We start from the raw sequence: 20,297 nt of genomic DNA, 5'->3' as shown, positions 1-20,297 counted from the left end.
AGTGGCTTCTTGTCCACAGTACAGGTTACACACAAGGAGAATCAAGCACTGAGCACGCCCAGTTCTTTCAGGGCAGCCCATGGCTTTTCTTGATCCACACAGTCAAAGGCTTTAGTGTCGTCTATAAAACATAGAATAACCTTTTTCGGAAATTCTTTGGAGCACTCCAGTAGTCAACGACTGATCACAGTTAGATCTCATGTGCCTCTCCCTTTTCGAAATCCAGTTTGGACATCAGGCATAAGGTAAAAGCCTTTGTTGCAGCACCTCGAGCATCACTTTACTCACATGAGGAATCAGAGCAGTGGTCCTATGGCTACTGCACTCCTTGGCATCTCCTTTCTTGGGGATTGGGATGTATGTTGAGCATTTCCAGTCTGTAGGCCATTGTTTTGTTTTCCATGTTTGTTGGCGTATTCTTGTTAGGATTTCAACAGATTCAGTCTGTGTGGCTTGAAATAATTCTATTCATATCCCTTCTACCCCTGGTGACTTATTTCTTCCCAGTACTGTCAGGGCAGCTTTCCCTTGGCTTTCTGGAATTACGGGCTCTTCCTCAGAGGAACCTTCTTCAAAGGCGTCTGTCGTCCTTTCGCCTCTTCTGTACAGATCTTCCGCGGACTGTTTCCACCTTCCCTTTATTTTCTCCTAATCAGACAGTGCTTCCTTGCTGGTCATTCAGCATTCCTAGTCTTGGTTTAAGTTTCCCTTTGATTTCTTGAATCTTCTGGAAAAGACTTCTTGTTCTTCCTTTTTGTGGTTTTCTTCTGTTTCTTTGCATTGGCCATTAGAGAGGTTCTCTTTATCTCTACGTGGCAGTCGCTGAAAAGCTGCATTCAGGATTCTAACCCTGCTTTTATCACCTTTTACTTTTGCTTCTTGCTTTTCCTTAACAATTTTTGGTGTCTCTTCTGTCATCTCGATGTTTCGTTTCTTTTTACTTCAGGTATTATCTTTCCACGTTCTTCCTTAATACTGTTTCTGAGTTCGGTTCTTAGTTCTTCTGGTTGTCAGTCTATTAAGTTTGACGAAGCCAGTCTGTCTTGTATGTTGACTGTAAACTCATCGGGAATGCTGTTCATGTTACAGCTGGCACCATGCTTCTTCTAGTGCTCTTCTTCAGCTTTACTGTGATGTTTGATATGAGCAGCTCGTGGGAAGGACCGTAATCTGCTCCTGGTCTTGTTTTGCACGAGAGAATACAGCTTCTCCTGCTCCTGCTTCAGTTACATTGTCAGTTTGATCTCTGTCTCAGCGTCTGATGACGTCCATGTAGACAGTCGTCCGTTCGGTTGCTTGGAGCACGTATTTGCAATGGACAGATTGTTGGCTTCTCAGAAATCCCCGAGCCGGTCTCCCGCTTCGTTTCTGACCCCTAGTCTGAATTTTCCAATGACATTTGATTCCGTTTTATTTCCTGTTTTGCGTTCCAGTCACCTATAATTAACACCACATCTTTTTTTGGCATATGATCAATTTCTTCTTGGAAACTTGCATAAGAACTTTCCATTTCATCTCCTTCAGCGTCTGCAGTTGGAGCACAGACCCGGATGAGGTTGTGTTAGCAGGTTTTCCCAGAAGTCTGGTTGATATTATTTGATCAATCCCTGAATAGAGCCCTCACTGCCTGTGCCACATCCTGCCTCAGGATTAGAGCCACTCTGTTTGTTCTGAATTTGTCATTTCCAGAATAGAACGTTTCATAGTTGTCTGACTGGAAGTGTCCCATTCCATCCATTTTCGTTCACTAACGCCAAGCCCCGCGATGTTTAAACGTTCTGTTTCTTGCTCTACAATGCCCAGTTCACCTTGGCTCCTGCTTCCCACACCCTGTGTTCCAACTGTGTGTGCGGTACAGCGTCGGACATTCCTTGCCCCTCTGTGCACTTTATACCCTAGCTGTCTCCCGGCTTTGGTCTCGTCGCAGCATTAGCAGCAGTGCTATTCGCCCTTGTTCTTTGCTCTCCCAGCACTATCTCATATTTCACTTTGGACCATCTCATCATAGGGCTTTCAAGGTAAAAAAGTTTTTTTAAAAAACATGGAAAAGACAGCAGTGGTTTACCATTGTCTTCTGCTGCACGGGGTGTGGGTCCAATCACATGTGCTTGGGTCTGTGGTGTCACGGTCACCAAATGCCAATGAGAGGTAGGCACCCCAGCGATATTATGCCTCAGTAGTGGGACAAAATAAGCCCTAAACCAAACATTGCTCGGGGCCCATCTTAAACTGTAAACCAAGTAACTTAACTGCAGCCCCCGAGAAAGCTCAAAAATGTTCACAGAAATACAAACAAACAAACAAAAAACTAGCTTCCAACAACGTAAAACCCACAATGTCTGGTGTCCAATTAAACCATTCCCAGGCATGCAGAGAAGCGGGGAAATTCAGCGTATTAATAAGGATAAAATTCAATCATTTTGAAATTGACTCAGAAAAGACATAGGTGATAAAATTGATGGACAAAGACGTTAAAACTGTGATTACAGCTGGATTTCATACGTTCAGGAAGTTAGAGGAAATATTGAACATGTTAAATTGTGACGTGGAAGTTATTAAAAGGACCCAAATCAAAAATATTAGTGAACTTAAAGATGTAGAAACTATCCAAAATGAAACACAGACGTAAAAAAAGACTGAAGGAAGAAATGAACAGATTATCAGTGAGCTGTGGGATGACTTCAAGCTGAACTAAATAGATAGACGATTGATAGATAGATTATAGATAAATAGATAAATAGATAGATGCCAGATAGCTAGAGAGAGAGAGAGAGAGAGATTTGGAGTCCCTGAAAGGGAAATAATGGTTGAAAATTTTCCAAATTTGATAAAAACTATAAACCCACGGATCCAAGAAGCTCCATGAACCCAGGCAACATTAGCTTATCACAGCCTGCCTCCTGCTCCAAGTGATACTATGCTACTTCACATACAGTATGAGAACTTTACAACCTTATCCTCGAGATCTTATAACATTATACTCCTATTTTCCCCCTCCTAGCCTTAAAGAAGCATTATGAAAATAACACCAAGGCCTATGATAATCAAATTGCTCAAAACTACATATAAAGAAAACTCCTAAAAGCAGCCAAGAGAGGAAAACATATTACATACAGAGGAACAAATGTAAGGATGGCATCAGATTTCTCAAAAGAAACAGGACAAATGAGAAGAGTAGCATCTTTAAAGTGCTGAAGGAAAAACAAAGTCAATTTGGAGTTCCACATCCAGCAAAAATATCTTTTTTAGTCTTTTAATCAAAGAAAATAAAAGCAAACTAAAGATATTTTCAGATTTACAAAAGCTGAAAGAAGTCACGACCAGCAAACCTGTTCTACATAGAGGAGTCCTTCACCGCGTAGAAAGAAAATGACACCAGGTGGAGTCTGGATCCACACAGAGGAATGAAGAGTGCTGGGAATGGTAACTATTTGGGTAAATAAAAATCCTTTCTTTCCCTTATTTTTAAAATCTCTTTAAAATAAGTTGACTGTTTAAAGCAAAAATAATAACGTATATACACATAATATATGTAGCAATACTATAAATAACAACAGAAGAAGAGGAGACATGGGAGCGTAATATTGTAGGGTTCTCCTATGAGAACTGGTATAATGTCACTTGAAGGCAGACTGTGATACATTAAAGATGTATATTACAAACTCCAAACAAACCCTAAAATAACTCAACAAAGACTTATAGCAACAACTCATTTTAAAAATGGGCCCAAGCAGGTTCACATGTTCAGATCCGGGGTGCGGACCTGCTCCACTCAGCACCGTGCTGTGGAGGCATCCCACATACAAAGTGGAGGAAGACTGGCACAGATATTAGCTCAGAGCTAGGCTTCCTCAAGCAAAAAAACCCAGGAGGATTGGCAACGAATGTTAGCTCAGGGTGAATCTTCCTCACTGAAAAAAAAAACGGCCAAAGACCTCAACAGACACCTCAGCAAAGAATATATACAGATGGAAAACAAGCATATGAAAACATGCTTCACATCATACCTCATCAGGGAAACGCAAATTAAAACAACAATGAGATACCGCTACACACCTATTAGAACAGCGGGAATCCAGAACACTGACAACACGAAATGCTGGTGAGGATGTGGAGCGAAAGGAACTCTCATCCACTGCTGGTGGGGATGCAAAACGGTGCAGCCACTCTGGGAGACAGTTTGGCAGTTTCTTCCAAAACTAAACATACTCTTCCCATATGACCCAGCAGTCATGCTCCCTGGTACTTACCCAAAGGAGCTGAAAATTCAAGTTCACACGAAAACCTGCACATGGATGTTCATAGCAGTTTTACTCATAATTGCCAAAATTTGGAAGCACCCAAGACATCCTTCAGTAAGTGAATGGATAAGTAAATTGGTACATCCTTAGAAGGGAATATTGTCAGCACTAAAAAGAAATGAGCTAACAAGCCATAAAAAGATGTGGACGAACCTTAAATACATATTGATAAGTGAAAGAAGCCAGTGTGAAAAGGCTATATACATGGTATGATTCCAACTATATGACATCTTGGAAAAGGTAGAACTATGGAGATAGTAAAAAAAGATCAGTGGTTGCCAGGGGTTGAGGTGGGGTCGGATGAATAGGCAGAGAACAGAGGATTTTTAGGGCAGTGAAAATACTCTGTACAACACTGTAATGATGGATTTATGTCATTATACATTTGTCCAAATACATAGGAAGTACAACACCAAGAATGAACCCTAATGTGAACTATGTACTTTGGGTGATTATGACATGTCCATGTAGGTTCAACAGTTGTAACAAATGTACCCCTCTGTGGGGAATATTGATAATGAGGGAAGCTTCACATGTGTGGGGGCAGAGAGCAGTCTCTGTACCTTCCTCTCAATTTTCTTGTGAACCTAAAACTGCTCTAAAAAAATAAAGACTTTTAATATGAAATAAAAAGTTTGAGCTAATAAGCCAACAAAGGAGATAAAATGGAATCATAAGAAATATTCAATCCAAAAGAAAGCAGAATAAAAGGAAACAAACAACAAATGGGACAAATAGAAAACAAATAGCAAGATGGTGAATTTAAACCCAACCCTATCAATTATCACATTAAATGTAAATGGTCTAAACACCCCCAATTAAAGGGGCACAAATTGTTAGATTGGATTAAAAATCAAGACCCCAAAATACCCTTGGCCCCTTTAGGTTCTTGAGTTTGCTGCCTTTGTAGTAATGGCTCAGGAAGTGATAACAGCTAACTCTTACTGGACAATTCCTGCATGCCTGATAGGGTTTCAAGGGCTTGAGATGTATTGTTTCATCTAATCCTCTCAACAACCCCATGAGGTAGGGACTAATGTCACCCCCACATTAAGGCCCCAAGAAGTGAAGGAAGGTGTCAAGGTCACCTCCTAGTCAGAGATGGAGCCAGGCGGCGCCAGCAGCTGTGCTCTAACGTCCTCTCTGCTGCCTCTTAGATGTGAGGCCAAAGCGGAAGGCAGGGCCATCTGTGCCTGGGACTAAGAATGGGGAGGACTTCCCAGCGTGTGCTGCAGGAATGTGAGCACAGAGTAGCAATGAGTCAGCCTCGGGAAGCAGCTGCTAGCACCTCTGAGTGAATCTTCATCTGCCACCGCATTCTTTCCCAGGGCCTTGGCTCTGATTCCAGAGCTCAGCTGACCCACAGCCCAGCAGCTGGATGATCTCTGGGCGGCCCATCCCACCCTCAAGATGTTGTTCTGCCCATCAGCATTAGAGACAGGATCTCTCTGGGAAGACAAGCCCATGGAAACCAGTCCCAAATGCCAAGCAATAAAATGGTCCTAGCATCCTCAGGCGATGAGACATGGGCCTTTGTCAATGGTCTTCTGCCTCCCAGGGACTCACAGTCTAGTGGAGGGAGACAGACAGATGGAAAATAAGTCCTTGCAATAAAGCAAGAGGACTGGTGAAATAAGAGTCATGACAAGGAATAATGGACACATCCTGCCATGTTTTGAAGGATGAGCAGGAGTCTTTTGGGGAGACAGGGCAGGGAGGCCATCGTAGGCAGAGGACCTGCAGAGGCAGAGGTGGGTAGGAGCGGGTGTGTTGAGGGGCTTCTGGGGCTTGGGTCAGCATGAGGGCACGTGTGAGGAGGTGAAGCCAGGCAAGCTGGAGAAACAGAATGAAAGGACCTTGAACAGCTGTCCAGCGAGTTTGGACTTGACCCCCTACCCTGGAAAAAGGTGCCCTTTCAGGGTTTTATGCAAGTAGATTACATGAGAATATTGGTGTTTCAGAAAGGCCACTCTGGATGCAGAGGAATGGCCATGTGGGGCTGAAGGAAGCTGCTAGAGGCAGAGAGATGAGAGGGGGGCTGGTAGGGAGATGCTGGCAAGAGATAACAGGGCTCTGATTTGGGTAAACGTCAGTGCGGCTGACAAGGAGGAGGTGGATGGAGTGAAGAGGTGGAATGGTCAGGGCCTGGAGACCTATCATATGTGGGGGAGCGAGCGGCAGCTGGGGAGGGCGGTGCTGGAGTTGATCTAGAAGATATTTCTGTGGAGGCGCCATGGTCCAGACTATGACCACAGACAGAGGAGGGGGCTGAGGGGAACTCCTTACCACGGCTCTGCCAGTGATCAGGAGAGGTGGGCTCTGTCACCAAGGTCACCGTGGGGAGACTGGATCTCTTGCAGCCCTGCAGGGCTGTTCTCTCAGCGCTGCTGGAGGCTAGAAGGGGATTTAGGCAGACAGAATGCCTAACACAGCTGCCCTCACAGTGCCCAAAGCTAAAAATCTTAAGAGTCAATACCTGGGAGAGTAATTAGTGTGATCCCAGGCGGTCAGCCCCACCCCTACTGCCTCCCTACCCATCCCTGTTTGTTTCTAAGTCCCAGCCACACTTGGAGGTCCGTAATCACTCTGTGCCTGCTCTGCCTCCCAGCCTATTTACGTGTTATTACCTCTGCCTGAAATTCCTGCTGCCTCCATCCTGCTCCATTTGGCCAGTTCTTCCCTTAGGACTTGGCCTCGATCGCCTCCAGGATTTCCCATCCCCCAGAAGACAGAGGATCCCTCTGTGCTCTGCCAGCCCTTTGTCATGGTTCTAATCACAAGGAAGTGATGGTCTTTCTTCTTATTCACCACCATTTGATGATGAGCAACTTGGGGGTTGGAACTGGGTTTTATCCACTTCTTGATTTTCGAGGTCAACATGAGGGCTGAAAAGGTGGATAGGCAGATGGAGGCATGGATGAATAGAGGGAGGGATTGATGGAGGACTGGATGGAGGAATCAATGAATGAAAGGCTGGATGGCTGGGTGGATGGAGATATCGATGGAGAGAGGGATAGATGGATATGTGAGGGATAGGTGGAGCGATGGAAGGATAGACGGATGGAGAGACGTACAGATAAGGGAGTATATGGATTAGTGAAGAGATGAGTAAACGAGTGAATGATGGTTGGAGTAAGAGAAAGAGCAAATAATGAACAGGCAAATAAATAAACAAATGAATAAGTAAATGATCATCAAGTATGAATAAGCAAGTGAATTGATGAATGAGTGGGGTAAGTGAATAAGTAAATGAAGAAATAAATGACTGAGAGAATAAATAATAAATAAGTAAACTCTTTGCATGAATAAAATCAGAACAATTAGATGGGTGAACGAGTCAAGGAATAAAGTTGGTGAATGAGAGAATGCCATGGGTAATCTGGGCCACCCAAACAATCATAGCTTGGAACTTGGTCTGGTGTATAGTAGGTACTCAATAAACATCTGTTGAATAAGTGAATGACCGAATGAATGTTGGTAGACCAGTTGACCCAGTGCTGTGGCAAACACTGGGACTGATATTAAGAGACTTGGATTCTAATCCCAGTCCTTCACTTTTCAGTTATGTCCCTTTGAGTTCATCCTTTTCCTTCTCTGAGCCACTTCTGTAAAATGGGACGATTGTCCTTATTTGTCAAGACTACTGAAAGACGCAGTAATAAGAGCTACGAGACAATAACAGAGGCTCAGCAGAGGTTGGTTCCTTCCAGTCCCCCACTCTTTTTGTACTATTTGAAATACCTTCTGGATATATGTTTTCAATATTACAAAGCCCCACTGTGTCTCCCCTCTCACAGAAGCGCACTGTCGTTTATACATCCAAGCAGCTGAATTTAACCCGTGGCACCTCCTGGATTCTGGTCTGTACTCATGAAATGCTCTTCCACTCAGGCGTTTCAATCTTAGTTGAGGGCCCTCAGCATTTATTGTTCATTACTGTTGCTCTTATTGTCATCATTATTATTTAAAATTTCCCCCAGAGCTTCAGGTAGGGCCAGGTGAGAAAGTAAGTTGAGCCTGTTTTTTTCTCCATTTTAAATTTTTGAGCGGAGAAAAGATAGAATGAGTGGAGAAAGAAAAGCGCTTTGTTCTCGAGTGAGGATTAAATTTCTGGAAGCCAGTAGCCCAAGCTCACTCTCCACTGGTTCAGGTAAGAGCTATGGCAGGCCTTACTGCCTCGTCTTTCCAGTGAGGAAATTGCTTAATCATTTGCAGCCAAGTAGAAAAGACAGCGCTGAAGAACAGCCTATTTTAATAGGAAGTACAGAGAAGACTTCTCATCTTAGTGCTAACGACCGCCCACTTATATTGTATAGGCCCCTGAGCTCCCGCCTTAAATTCTCATTTTCTTTCTGTCTCCTGAAGTTGGAACCACGAGACCACCTGGATGGTGGGAACACCTCCCTTGACGTGTATTGCTCTGTCTCGCCACAAGGGGGCGCTCCCTGATCAGACACAGGTGTCTGCAGGCCACCTGTCTCGCTGCTGCCACCTCCTGTGGATGCAGCGTCTTTGCAGACTTACCCAGGAGAGCTGGACCAGGTGGCTCCTACCTTCTTAAGATCTCCACGAAGACCAGATGCAGGCCTGAAGACTGGAGCGAGGTCACTGTAGAGGAACAGGATGTTTCTTGAGGCTTCCCTGGATCACTACAAAAGAGACTGGGCCTCTGGGGAGGCAATGAGAAGTAAATGGAGGCCCTACTATGTGCCAGGGATTTACATAACTTAAGTCATTCCCTCCACAAGCACCAAGGGTCTTTGGTGGTGGCTCTCAGGATGGGAGGAAACTTGACCCTCAGATGAGTTTGACTGGCGGCCAGCACTGCTTCCCACAACACGTTGCTAAGCAAGAAAGTGCTCTGGGCTGCAGACTAGCTGCAGCGCCATCCCAACTCAGCTCTGGAGCGTGAACTGCACCAACACGAGGTGAGAGTCTGCTCTCTTGTCCCCAGGTCTGGGACGGGGAAGCGTAGACTCCCCAGGCAGAGGGCAGGATTCTGGAGAAGAGGGTAGCGGTGGTGAGCACCTGGACTCAAAGCACGGAGAAGGGGCGCACAGGCCGGAAACGGGGATCTGGGTGTGGCTCCCACTGCAACGATTGTTCCTGGATTATTATTACACCCAGGATGGTCCATTCCAGGCAGAGTGCAGAGATGGTTCTAGGACACACCCTTGCTTCCAGGGCTCTTCTGTCCTCCTCTCATGAGTGTCTCCAGGTACGTCCTTCCTCTCTCCAAAGGAAAGTCTCACTGAAGATCAACGTGTAACCTTGGAAGGTGGGGATGAGTGGGATGGGGCGGTGCGGACTCTCCCAGGGGCTCCTGCAGCCCGCCCGGGCAATCTGAGCACACACCGTGCTGACCTGTGGACTGTTCATCCTTGATGCCTTTTCTCTTGCCCTCCCCCATCCAGGCAGGAGCCACATCCTGCCAATTCCATCCCCGTCCCATTCCCCACCTGGGCTGGCAGCCGCTGTGTGACCAGGGGCCAAGCTGGAGCGTTGGAGTCACCCAAAACCCAACTTAGCTCCTGAGTGAGCTTGGGAATGTCAGTGTCGGGAGAATTTTTCTGTACAGAAAAGGTTCCTTGCAAGTACTTGTTATTTAATTAATATTCCATGTATTACAGTAGCTTTTTAAAGAAAAAAACCCTACTCATTCTTAAGCTTTTAAGTTTCATTTACAAACCATTATTCCATTTCTATGAGACACTTTTAAGAGGCTTTCGATTAATGGTCAGTCCGCTCATACTCAGTTCAATGATCCATCCCATTAGCAAACCTGGTTAATTAATTTATCTTCAACATTTTACACAGGATTTACTAATTTAACACACTCAATTTCCTTTTTCAAACACTCCCATTGCCTGACCTGACAACCAAAACTTTCCAAAGTACTTCAACTATTTTGGAAAATCTAATTCAAAAACTTATACATACAATTAATCTCAAGATCTCATATATTCTGGGATCATTTATAAATTTAGTATAAGAAGATTCACATGCTTCTTGACAGCAGGATCACAAGTCTAAAATCAATTACATGTTCTAAATTGGAGTCACAAGGCTAATTTGTTCCTACTCTAACATGCCCAAAAAAGTCCCTTCAATGTTTTGAATACTTTTAAGTACTAAATACACAATGATATGGGTTTGACTTCTAAACCTTTGCAGAGTTACAGGTATTTGCCTAGTAAGGGGACAATTCTCCATCCTAAGGGCATTGGGGTGATGTCCTTCAGTACATTGTGCCATCTCAAGGGCAAAAGTTTCATATGGTGGCAGAAACCACTGGGTCCCAATATCCATGCTCCCCCTCTTCCTTAGAACCAGAACCTCAGGTTCTGACTGGGCGCTTGCCACTTGGAATAAAGACAGTATTTCCCAGCCTCCCTTGCAGCTAAGTGTGTCCCTATAACTAAGATCTGGCCAGTGAGATACAAACAGAAATATTTTGTGGCAAATCCCAGAAATCTTTCTGAAAAGACAAACGGGGTGTGTGTCTTTTCCCCCTGTTTTTTGTCTATTCCCCCATCTGGCCACCTGAACCATGGGTGTGATGGTTGGTGTCCTTTACGCTCTTGGACCTGGAGGACCAGGGCCCCACTCTGGGGAGGGAGAAGGTGAGACGGAAGGGTCCTGGGATTCAGATGACTTCACGGAGCAGAGCATCCGTTTCAGCTGGTGAGAGATGGTTTGGAAGGATCCCTCCCACCCCAATACCTCTTGGCAATGTGACTTTGCCCTCTTTCCTTCAAGAAATGAAGTCTACACCCCTCTCCCAAATCTGCACTGGTCCTGAGACTTGCTTGGATCGGGACTATGCAGCAGAATCAGTGTTGGGTGGTTTCTGAGGCCATCGGGGCCGTGCAGTCTCCACCTTGGCCCTCTTGCTGTGCTGACCTGAGACCCCACATGAGGAAGCCAGTCTAGCTGACCACAGGATGAGAGGCCCAGCCAGGAGCACCAGCTGCCAGGCATGCATGTGAGGCCCTGTGGGAACTCCCAGCCCAGGGAGCCCTCCAGCTGATGGCAGCTGCATGAGGCAGCCCGGGTGAAGCCTACCGGGGAGGTGCCAGCATCACACAGAATAGGAGAAATAAATTGTCATCCTTTTCAGCCACTAAGTTTTAAGGCAGTTTGTTAACACAGCCAAAGCTAAATAAAACAGCCGTAGGCTGCCCACCTCTGACATTTTCCTGAGAAAGAGACTTTGATCTTGTTTGAACCGTCATCGTTGTGGATCCTGAGTGACGCACCGGCCGACCAGAGATTCGTGCGGGGACGTGGTACCTCAGTGTCCAGGGCGATTCTCTCTTGCTGCTGACAGACATACTGAGCCCTTTCTTAGTTGGTTGCCATGACAACAAGGGACTCCATTTCCTCTAAAGAGATTGGTCTCCTGGGCAATTAGATTCTGACCATACCCATTACCTAATTCTTCTGTCTGATTTGAAACTGTAACCTCCCCACCCTCCTGCCTTGCCCACTCCTGCCCGGGAGGTCAAAGCCCTTCCTTCGCTAATCTCCTTACAGCCTAATTGAATTCTAAAGCCGTTTCTTACCCTCGCTGTCTGCCCAGGCTGCAAGTCAGATAGCTATTCAGAGGCTTCCTTTTGGCTTCCGCATCTGTCTTTTTCCATGCTCTGTGCTACAGCGTCCCTGACGCTGAGTTAGACAGCGACTGTGAGCCTTCTCCAGCTCTGAGCCTCAGTTTTCTGATCTGCAGATGGAGACTGTTTCAGCCTCATGGGGCTGCTGGGAGATCCCTGAGATGATGTCTGTGCGCACCTTGGGGTTCTCAGCTCCTTTGCTCTGGGCTTTAAGGCCCCAAATGACTTCCCAGGGGACTGGCGATAAAGTCTCAGATGCTCACTGGGGCCTGGAGGCCTGCCTCACTCTCCGCCTCCTCCACTCCATACCGGCCACGCTGGCCTCGTGCTGTTCCTCATGCCCCTCTGTGTCCCCACCCCGGGGCCTTTGCCCTTGCGTTCCCTGTAGGTGATGCTCCTCCCTCTCTTCTTCCACTGCTGGCTCCTGCCCCACCTTTCAGGTCTTATTTCAAAAGTCATCTTCCCTGACAGTATGGTTGAAAGAGCCAGCCTATCCCATCTTACCTCCACCTGTCGGAGGAAATAAAAATAACTTTCATAATGAAATTGTAACTTTAACAAAAAGTACAGCTCTTAGTTGAAAACCTAATGCCCACACAAACACCTGCACACAGATGTTTGTAGCAGCTTTCTTCATAATTGCCAAAACTTGGAAGCAACCAAGGTGTCCTTCAGTAGGAGAATGGATAAATAAACTGCGGTACGTCCAGACAAGGGAATATTATTCAGCACTAAAAAGCAATGAGCTATCAAACTGTGAAAAGACATGGAGGAAACTTAAATGCACATTGATACGTGAAAGAAGCCAGTCTAAAAAGACTACGCTCTGTGTGATGCCAGCTATACAACATTCTGGAAAAGGCAAAACTATGGAGACGGTAAAGATGAGTAGGGGCCAAGGGTTGGGGAAGGGAGGGATGGAGGGGTGAATAGGTGGGGCACAGGGCATTTTTAGGGCAGCGAAACTATTATTGTATAGTCATGCACCGCATAATGACATTTCTGTCAATGACGGATGGCATATACACTGTGGTCCCATAAGAATAGCACGGTAGAGCCTAGGTGTGCAGTAGGCTACACCATCTAGGGTTATGTAAGTGCCCTCTAGGATGTTCGCACAACGATGAAATCACCTAATGATGCATTTCTCAGAACGTGTCCCTGTCGTTAAGCCACATGACTGTATATGATACTGTATTGGTGAATACATGTCATTATACATTTGTAAAAAGCCATAGAATGTACAGCACAAAGAGTGAACTCAAATAACAGTGTATCAATATTGGCTCATCAGTCGTAACAAATGTATTGTGCTAATGCAAGATGTTAATAGTGGGGGAAACTGTATGTGTTGGGGGAGGAGAAGGGGTACATGGGAACTCTGTACTTTTGCTCAATTTTTCGGTAAACCTAAAATTAAAAAAGACAGTCTATTAATTTTGTAAAAATTAAAGCTCTTATGGCACTTAACTTACGTAAAGTGAAAATGGGGTTTTGTTTGTTTATCGCTATCTCATCCTCTGGAGCGTGAACGCCAGGAGAACAGGAAGCCGGCGTGTAAGTCCCTGTGATGAATGAATGAGTGATTTAGGGAGTCACCTGACAGCCCAGGGCTCGGCATAGAGCAGCATTCGTTCCATGGAAACGGGGAGCAGGCAGGCTTTCACTGTACTTCACTTTACTGTGCTTCACAGATAGTTCCATTTTTTCTAAGACCATCCACCAGCCAACAGATTACGACTCACTGAAGGCTCAGGTGATAGCTGGCATTTTTTAGCAAATTAAAGTATTTTTTAATTAAGGTACGCGCATTGTTTTTTAAGACATAAAGCTATTGCACGCAGTAGACTACAGTTTAGGGTAAACGTAACTTTTATAGTCACTGAGAAGCCAAAAAGTTCGCGTGACTCCTTTGTTGCGATGTGTGCTTTTTGCAGTGGTCTGGAACGGAATGCGCCGTGTCTCCGAGGTACGTCTGTATAACCACAGCACCCTCAGGCTTACAGCCTCGGAGGAAATTCCAAACTCCTCACCATGGTGCACAAAGCTCGACCTTAGGCAGCGTCAGCCCTCAATGAACACAACTCCCTCAGGTGACGCAGGGCCGGCTTTCCCACCTGCGACCCCAGAGGAGAATATATATAATGCTCTTTGAAACCTTCCAATTGTACTAAAGAGAAAGGCTCCCCTGTTGCTTTACCATCCTTCTGATGCTCGCAAAGCTTCCTTCTCTTCTGTCTCCGGCAGGCTCCGGCCCAGAGCTGGTCCCTCCTAATATTGTTCCTGGAATTCATTGTAAACGCCATTTCTATTAATAGAATATAATACTGGCTTTCCACTCAAGGTGGTAACATAAAATCTCCTTCCTTAATCAACTCATTCACAGAAGTTTTAAAAAGTAAATCGAATTGAAGAAGAACATTCAGTGCAGGGCAGTGTGGGGAGGGCGTGGCTGGGGCGGGTGGCATGTGCATTCCGGAAGTTTGAGAAACACAACGGGGTGAATTCTGAGGGTCCTTTTAGCAAAGGCTGGTTGCAATTATGTGGTTTGTTTAAGCTGATTGGCTGAAATATATTCATGACAGGACTGTTTACAAACAGCAATGACAATAATATTAATAATAACATAAGCAACTCAAATGTTTATCCCCTAGGAAGGGTGACCGTATAATTTTTCCTCCAGGACTCTTTTAAAAGTGAAATAAATGCTTTTAGTCATGATACCAGAGGAAAGACACAATCTCAAGGATGTCCCTGGCAAACAGGGACATTCAGTCCTTCTCCCACTGGAAGATGCTTGAGTAAATTATGGTATATCCAATTTGTGAACTATTATGATTGCAGATTTATAAATGGCACTTATGAAAAACATGCAAGAAATGCTTAAGGCATATAATGTTAAAAGAGAAAAGTATGTCCTCCAGTGTTCAGAGACAAGCAGAGAAATCACCCAGGGAGGAGCTATGCTACAACATTAATCGCAGCTCTCTCTTAGAGGTGGGATCAAAGGAGGTGTTTTTGTTGCTGTAGCTTTATATATAAATATTTATGCCTCACCTTGTTCCAGAAAACTCAGATTCAGCACATCTGACCATGTCACTTCTTTGCTTGAAATCCTCCAGTTGCTTCCCTTCTTCTTGAAATAAAGCCCAGCCATCACAACATGGCCTACAGGTCTTGTGTGATCAAGCTCCCTCTCCATGCCTTGGCTTTCCTCTAGACTCTTATACACACAGTGCTGCTTCTACCTCGGGACCTCTGCCCATGCTGGTCCTTCTACTAAAAACCCTCCTAGCGCTCACCCGCACTCACACGGGGCTAATTCCTGCTCCTCCTTCAGACCTCGGCTTCAAAGTCCCATCTTCCCAAAGACTTCTCAGCACCCCATGAGGCCAGGCTCCTGCTCCCCACACTGGCAGCTCCCTTTGTTGCACTCTCCTCCCCAGAAGAACTCTTCATTTATTTTCCCCGGTTCCTTGCTCTAGGAGGGCTTCTCTATTGAACTGTGGACTCCTCAAGGGCAAAGGTTATGCGTGTGTTGGTCCCCACTGTGCCTCGGCCCAGGACAGGGGCCCAGGAAGCATCTGCTATCTGAACCCTGTTGATCCCTTTCACATGAGCCTTCTTGATGCTTTTCTGAGTTTCTCCAGCTGCTCTTAAATGGTTGAGAGACACCGTTGTAATCTGAAAATCAATAAGGGAATTGAATAGCATTATTCCCAAGTGCATTAAAATACAATTCAATTTGCAAAAATTTGATTTATACACTTTCCAATGGTGCATCTTTTATGCAAAGAAAACCCCAATTCAGGGACTTTTCTCCCCAAAAGCTCAAAGCTCAAACCACCGAGGCTACATTTTTCAAGGCCAAGATGGGGCTGGGGGTGGGAGTGGGGGATGGTGAGCTCGCTGCTGCCTGACCGTCCTGATGCCCATCGCTGCCTCTTAAGGGGAGAACATTGTGCTGGGGCCTTGATCTCAAGAAAGGAAATCTCCAGCATCATTCCTGGTACCCTGAATCTCTCACGTTCACTTCGGAGGATGCCATTTGCTGGCAGGACCACAGAATGTTCTCTCATGCCCCTTGCAGCCTGCTCCCCACACAGCAGCCAGCCTGGTCTCTCTAAATCTGTGTCAGATAACGTCCCTCCTGTGCTTAAAACCCTCCAGTGCTCCCATCTCAGGCAGAGCAAAGGTCAAGGTCCTTTCCATGGCCCACAAGTTGGGCAAGAATAGGATATATTATCCAGACCAGGGCACTCTGGGAGTAAAGGAGGCTCTAGTAATCCCACGGGATACCAGTGTGACCCGGGACAGCGCTCTGGTCCCAGAGGCCATGTGCCATCTGGTCCCTGTCTGCTTCTGCAGCCTGCTCCCTGCCCTCTGCCCTCACTTGTCCCATAGCTCCCTTACTCTTCTTTACACAACCCTCCTCTGGGCCTTTGCACCTGCTGTTCCCTCTGCCTGGAGTGCTGCCTCCCCCACCTCTACCCAGACACCCACAGGCTCCCCTCCCACCTCCTACACATCTCCAGTCAAATGTCCCCCCTCAGAGAGGCCTTTGTGACCCTCTGACACCTCCCACCCACCATCACTGACATTCCCCAACCCTTGTCTTTTCCTGCCCAGCATTCATACGCACCCGGAACACTGACCCCTGCATTCATTTATAGGGGATTGTCTCCCACACTAGAAACTGAGCCACATGAAGCGGGGACTCTGCTTAATCACCACTGAATCCCCTGCCCCCACCCCATGCAGGGTATACAACAGGTGCTTAATAAATAGTCATCAGGTGAGGAGATGAATTCGGGGGGGGAGGGGGCGGCGTTAGCACTGATACGGCAGCAACCCTGGGCCAGGACGGTCCCTGTGTCTCCTGTGACCTCCCACCTCCCACCGGAGTGGAAACCATCACCCTTATTTTCAGATGAGGAAACTGGGGGTCCATTGCTCTGTTCATCATTCATTGACTCAGTGCCTGATGCAGGGTGGGTATTTATTACCGTCAGCTTTCAAAAGGACAAAAGCCCTTACAATATTATCCACATCATTTTACAGAAGAAAAACCTGTGTCCTGAAGAATTCAAAGCCCATCTCTCACAGGCAGTTAGTGACCTGGGACCACACTCAGGCTTCCAGGTCCCCAGACTCTCAGCCCAGTGCTCCTTCTCCAAGTCCAAATCCCGTGTGGATCCCACCAGTGACGGGAAAGCCCTCCCGAATCTCCCCAACACCAGGGTGGGTCCTTGAGGAGCCACGTGGCTGTAGTGGGGGTTTGAGAGTGAGGCAGATGGCATTTTCAGATGGCAAACGTCATGTCAAAGGTGATTAAGAATGAGGGGAGCCCTGGGGACAAAGAATAATGGGGCTTGGCTTAAATTAGGCAAGAGACAAGATAAGTAATGCGGGATGGCAACTTATGTACAAATTTACATATGAGAAGAGTAATTATAAATCTTTGTTATAAATTTCCACTGTTATAACGGGAGGCGACACAGACCCAGTGCATGAATCAAGGATGCCAGAATGACATCTATTAGGGAACCATTGTTCCTGACACTGTCTTGGGGATTTTTGTGTTCACTTTGGGGCCTTTAATTAATAGACAAGCCCATCGCTGGGCTCAATTGTGTGAAGGGCTTGGAGTTGGGGGTGGGGGAGGGGCGATCCAAATCTGAGGGATCATTATGATTGTCATGATCATTATCACAAGACTTGCCTCGCCGGCGTTGTCGTGGAAACCACACGTGTATTAGTAATGCGCTCTTTTAAGGTCACCGGGATGCTGGCATCCCTTAACGGATGCCTGCTCTGTGATTGCTGCCCAGTGGCCTTGGTGACATGGACAAAGAATCAGTACTCCGCAAGGCCTGTGATGTTTTTGTTCCAATTCTTCCTCTAGCTCATTCTCCATCCCCACAAATAGCTCATAAAAAATGATCACCCCTCTGGGGGCCCTGGAAGTGTTTTGTATTGCGATCTGAGTGCTGGTCACACGGGTGGATACATATGTACGACTCCATGGACCTGCACGCAAGATTAAGAACATTTTACAGCACATACGTTATAGCTGGATACATTTTTATTTTTTAATTTCATCCTTTTCTTACCACCAGGAGAATTTTGTCCTTTCAAAAGGCAAGGGCCTGCCTCACTCAGGTGACATTGGAATACTGTAATCAGAAGCACTACCCTTGAGGGGACAGCAACTCGTACCACATACTTTGTGTGTCAGGCACATCACAGACTTCATGTCCCTGCATCCTCGCCTCCATCCAGGGAAGTCAGTATTCTTCTCCCTATTTGATGGATTGGACACTGAGGCTCAGCAAAGCGCAGTGGCTTGCCCAGAGCCACCCAGGGAAGTGGGATCTGAGCCCAGGTCTCCGTGACCCCTAGCCATGCTCTTTCCGCCTCATGTGGGCATGCCCCCTTGACCAAGTGAACTGTGTCCGGAAAGGAGAATCCAGAGCAACAGCATTCTGGAATTCGTAGTATATGGGGAAAATTTAAAAACAACAAAAAAAGTTTTTCTCACTAAAAAAAACAGGTCACAGAACAGTGGTAAGAAAGTGATGTCTCATCCCAAACATATTGTTCTTCCCGCTCAGTACTTTTTAAAAAAACTACTTGCCTACCTTGAAAAAAAATGCAAATCTAGATTTCTGCAGTCTTCTAAAAATCAAATCTGGCTGCTCCGGGTCCGCAGTCCCCATGGCATCATGTTCCACTTTGCCCCAGTCTCCACCCAGCCACCTTCACTTACTAGGGGGTGACCATCTACTGTCTGGTGGGCTGACATTTATTCGCTGTCCTCCTGGGACCCATGCTCCAATTTTCCTCTCTAGAACCACCCCCTTACCCATTCCTAGTCCAGCTAGTTTGAGTTGGATTGAATCCATCCCTGGCTCTGGTGGTAGTGTCCATGTGGTTCAGTCCTGATCAATCAGAGCATCACATTACTCTGTCCACAATGATTGGCATCCGCTCAGGCTGATTGGCAATCAGAGCCAATGAGGTACAAGGAAACCTATTGGGATTTGCTGGGAAAATAGCATGCAAGACTTGAACCTGCGTGGGATAGCCTGGAGCTGCTGTCAGCCATCTTTAAAGCATATGGAGTCTTAGAATAAATCCAACACAGGAGAAAAGAGCCTAGCGATGGAGAGGTCCTGGTGTCCTTATTGAGTCCCTTGATCAAGCTCTACCTGAAGCTAAATATCCTGTATTCTTCATTGATGTGAGCCAATAAATTACCTGGTTTTTGTTTGTTTCTTCAACCGATTTGAGAGAGTTAGGAGCCGTTTGTTTGTAAATAACAGAAAATTCTTCCCTAGAGAAGCTCCTGGGCTAGCAGACAGCAGGATAAGGACCCAGTAGGTAAAAGTAACAGAAACCTAAATTTCACCCCAATGTAAGGTGGAACTTTCCAAGACTGAATCATTAAGGAATAGCAATATGTTGTGGAATCCAGTCAATGAAAGTATTCAAGTAGATTTAAATTTGTTATGAATGTGTCACTTTGACACAGGGTAGGTGGTTGGAGGAGGTAATCCCAACCTTAGGTTCCTTCCAACTTGGTGATCCTATGAATGTCAAGACTAGAATATTCCTCAAGAAAGATTTCCTGAATACCCTGGGAAAATTCCTCCCCTACCCCTATTATCCATTATTACTAAATCCCAATTGTTGCCTTCACAACAATTACCAATATTTTAAATTTTATTTAACTTCTAATTTACTTAATTTTATTTCCAGTTTTAGGTTCATATTTTTGTTTACTTGTTTATTTCTGTCTCCCCCACAAGACTAAGTTCGATAAGAGCTGAGACTTTGTCCGTTTTATTTTCCTGTACCTCCAGCACCTGGCCAAAGGCGTACACACAGTAGGCCTTCAATTAGTACTTTGTTGAATGCATGAGAGAAAGAGTGAGGCTTCCCTGGACGTGTGTTTTCTACGGAGTCACTCAGAAAGCCAGAGTCCAAAGAGAACCCCTGAGATCTGGAGCCACTCGGTGTCTTTCACACCAACCCTATGTAGAGACATCTCATCTATGCCATTTAGTGAAGGATGTCACTTTAGTAAAGGACACTATGGCACCTGTTCTCTAGAGTGTTCTCCATCCGGAGCACACTCACCCTTGTCTAGAACATTTCTCCCTCCCACCCTGTCATCCAGCCCAGGAGACAGCCCCTGGGAGTTCCCTGTGACTCAGACTCCCTCTGCAGCCCCTCCCAGCTCTCCCCACTGTGTTGCTGGAGGCTTGAGCTTTCCCACTGTCCCTTAAGACAATGTAGGAAGGGAAACTCATTTACTGAGTGCCTGCTATATACTAGGAGCTTTGCATCTATGAGTGCACCTAATTCCTCACAGCCACCT

Source organism: Equus caballus, chromosome 22 (assembly GCF_041296265.1).
Source record: "Equus caballus isolate H_3958 breed thoroughbred chromosome 22, TB-T2T, whole genome shotgun sequence".
NCBI lineage: Eukaryota > Metazoa > Chordata > Mammalia > Perissodactyla > Equidae > Equus > Equus caballus.
This window is presented reverse-complemented; position numbering follows the sequence as displayed.